A 4,236-nucleotide genomic window follows, 5' to 3' on the forward strand; every position below is an offset into this window, starting at 1 on the left:
CCTTTTGTTGTTTTCCCCTGTCCCCAGAGGCGGAGTCTACAGAGACAGGCAGGTTTCCTTGAGCTGCTGTGAGCTCCACCCAGTTCGAGCTTCCCACCGGCTTTGTTTACCTACTTAAGCCTCAGCAATGGTGGGCGCCCCTCCCCTAGCCTTGCTGCTGCCTTGTGGTTAGATCGGGGCAGACTGCTGTTTTAGCAAGGAGGGAGGCTCCGTGGCTTGGGACCCTCCCGGCCAGGTGTGGGATATATTCTCCTGGTGTTCCGGTTTGCTTACAGCACAGTATTGGGTGGGAGTTATCCGATTTTCCAGGTGTTGTGTGTCTCAGTTCCCCTGGCTAGGAAAAGGGACTCCCTTCCCCCTTGTGCTTCCCAGGTGAGGCGATGCCTCGCCCTGCTTCAGCTCTCGCTGGTCAGGCTGCAGCAGCTGACCAGCACCGATTGTCCGGCACTCACTAGTGAGATGACCCCAGTACCTCAGTTGAAAATGCAGAAATCACCAGTCTTCTGTGTTGCTCGCGCTGGGAGTTGGAGACTGGAGCTGTTCCTATTCGGCCATCTTGCTCCCTTACTTTTCTTTTTAATGTGGAATAAACTGAAATGTGTCAAAATCTCACCTTCATTTTTCTCAATAAATTAGACACCAATTAAAATTGGAATTTATAGCATATTTGTTTACATTGCTTTAATTTTTGAATGCCTGTACAATCTTCCAATGCTTAGGCTAGTCAGTCAATATGAAGTAATCATATAGCTGTGATTACTGGTAGGTAGATTCTGATAGAAAAAATCCTATATTTTTGTTTTGTAGGTTTATAGGAAAAAATATTTGCAATGCTATCACCTTGCAGTTAGGAAATCTCTCTAACATATAATTAGTTTCAAAATTCAGTTGAGAAATGTAATAGTATTATTTAAAAATCAGTATAACTTTATATTCTGTTCAAAAGGCTCTCAAATACTCAGGGAACATAAAAACACTAGAAATACTACATTTTGGCAGAAAAGAAACATCAAACCCAATTCCCATCTGAATGTTAAAAAATGTTTGAAGCTTTAATTTGTTAGTCTTTTCAACATCTTTTAAATTGATCCTCTTACACATGCAAGAAACTATCTTAGAGGCTTTAGAAAATTTAAGGATGAAACAGACTCATGGGTATTTGGCTTAGGGGTAATAAGATAAATATACAAATAAACAAAATATTATTGTATGATCCAGGCAAAGATGGAATTATGTGAGTTCAAAGGAAGAATAAATTCTTTCCAGAAAAGAAAATCAGGGAAGATATCTGTGTGGAAAGGGAGAATTTGAGTGTAGCATTGTGGCTTGGATATAATTTAGACATGTTATTTTATTGATAATGATTGGATGTTTCTCAATATCCATGGCTGGAGGCAGGATCCACCTTCCTGGGCAGGAACAGTATCTTTCCCTACAAGTCCCTTCACACACCAAATTTTCTAGGTCTTTTCATCTTCTGGATGGACTACCTACCTACCTCTGAAATATCTTAAAATCTAATATTCAGTCAATTCAACATAACCTCCAATTCATCTAGGGAGCTTCTGCTTTCATCTTCATCTTTGCTTTGCTGTCATTAATATTTATAGGTCTTTAATGGAACAACTTTGGAGCTGAAAGACCTGAAGTCAGGTCCAAACTCTACTACCTAGTAGCTGAAAAAGCTGCTAAGTTGCTTATTCATCCTAACCCTCAGCATCCTCATTTTCAAAGTGATATATATTACTGGTAGTTCCCATATCACAGGATGGTTGAAAGTATTCAATTAGGTAACATACAAAAAGATTGTAGCATTCTGCCTGGCTTAAATAAAAACACAATAAATATTAACTTGTGTGTTGTATATCTTATTATTACTATTTACCAAGTCCATTCTGGTTGTATTTTCTTTCTAACTCACACTGAACTATATGATTGATCATTTTCAAGCCTCTTTTATCAGAACTATCAAATCTCGTCCTCTTGTCCTTCTGACATACACCGTGTAAACAACCAGACTTGGATAAATCTAATGGCTCATTCTTTTCTGTTCCTGCTCACAGCCTGCTGAGTACTACTAGATGAAATCACCCAATAGTGGGTTTAGTACATTTTCAATGTTGTAGCCTTCCACGATCCTGTGGCACTTAATGCCACAGGTCAATTCTGTGACATATCTCTGGACAATTCTTCTCCTATTTAACGACTAAAAGCCTTTCCCATTCCTTTCAAGAATGACCGAACTTGTGAGACCCTCATTCTCAGAAGGGTACTTTGGCTGTGAATTTGAAGAACCTTTTAGCAACCTCCTGCTCTCCTTCCCCAGCAAGCTGTTCTAGGAACACCCATCCTTCCTGCCTCTCTTTCATAACTTATTGCTTACTTTAAAGGTGGCACATTTGTTGAACTTCAGTCTACTTAGATCTAGCTATCACTTCTTAATTACTCTTGCTACTTGTAGACTGTTCCTTCAATTGCCCTCAAGTTTGGACGTTTCTAAGGACCTTTTCTTTTCCACATTTCTTTGCTGTTTGCAATTTCTCCCATTGAAGCCACAAGAATAGTTAAGATTCTATACAAGTTCTGTTATCAAGGACCCTAAATCTCTATTTCTGTCTTCATGTAAATGGTGCAATGAACCTAATTTGACATCCTCCTGAAATCATATTCACCCTTTAATCAACTTCATTTTGAGCACTGAAATTACTTTATTGTATCTGTGTCTTTTAATCACCAAAATCAATTAGTTCATCTAATTTCTCAGAAATCACACCTTCTTCTGATCTTTCACCTACCTCACTGTGAGCACTGGTTTAGTCTTTTTCTCAGGTCCTTCCACTTATGTCTCCCTGATATGTACATGTTGCTTAGGCTCAATCCCAGGTTTCTTCCTTCTTATGCATACTCTCCGTGGAACGTCCCCTCTATTTCCATGACTTCTGTAGTCTATATGCTAAGAAATATATTTCTTATCCAAATTTATTTCTTCAGTTCATTCCTCTCTCCTCATCCAAGTCATCTTTTCAACTGCTGATCAACCTCTTCACCTTGCATTCCAATAATGGCTAGTATTCATTCGGTCAATCAAAAATATTTAGTGAGTATCTACTATATACCAGGCACAGTGTATGTACTACAGTTATGATGGAGATCAAGGAGACAGTGTAGATGGGATGCACACATAGAAACAGGCAATATAACATAGTGTGATACATGCTATGACAGAGGTAAGTTCAAAGGAGAGGGGAAATTAACCAGTTTTGAGAATGGTTGCTAACTTGAACCCCATTCTGCTCCCCAGCATAACACATGGCACATATTAGGTGCTTAATAAACATTTGTTAAATTAAGTGGCATCAAAGGTAGAATCTGACAATGAGTTAGTATTACCAGGTGAAGGGACTCAGAGAGGCAGAAATTATTTCCTAAGACTAATAAATCTACAAAGGTTCAAGGGATAAAGGCTGTCTTGGATGATCTTGAGCAAGTATTTTGGAATAGCTGAAGCGGGACTCAGAAGCTCAGTATACATTAGTTTTCTTCTCTCCTTGTATAACAATTTTACATATATTGTCTCCTTAGTTCTCAGGTAATTATTTAAATTTGCATGCTAAGTATAATTATCCCAGTTTTGCAGATTAGGAAACTAAGGCTCAGAGGGATTGGATGATTTACAAAGTCCCATAGCTAGAGTCAACTTCATAGTCAGTGTCAGTGATATGATCTATGCAGCTGCATAGAATTTGTTTTTTGTAAGTGAAGTTAGATGGGACAAGGGAGCATACGCATAAGCAGATGGGCTACACACAGTGCATGCTCTTTGCCATCCCATGAGCACAGAATTCTGTTGTGGAATGTGTGAAGTCAGTAAAACTCAAAATCAGTGTAAAGTAAATGTGTCATATCTATGACTGGGCAAGCTTACTATTCAAATCAGAATTTGCTTTAAATGTAAAAAGTGGGCAATGGTGTGCTAAGTAACACAAACAACCAAGAAGTCTTTTGTACTCATGTTACTTCCCTATACGAGCCAATCCTTTATGCTGAAAATTATAACACAGAAGGAAAGGGAAAGATAGGACAATGCACACTTTTTAAGAAGTCTTTCCTTATTTATTCATAAGTTGAAAGGAGAGAGTGTTGGCAGAGTGTGAGTGTTCTATATCAAGAAATGAAATGAAACAGTTTAATTAGTGCAGTGTTTTCACTGTTCTGGTAAGAATAAAATACATGGGT

Source organism: Colobus angolensis, unplaced genomic scaffold, assembly GCF_000951035.1.
Source record: "Colobus angolensis palliatus isolate OR3802 unplaced genomic scaffold, Cang.pa_1.0 Scaffold86, whole genome shotgun sequence".
NCBI lineage: Eukaryota > Metazoa > Chordata > Mammalia > Primates > Cercopithecidae > Colobus > Colobus angolensis.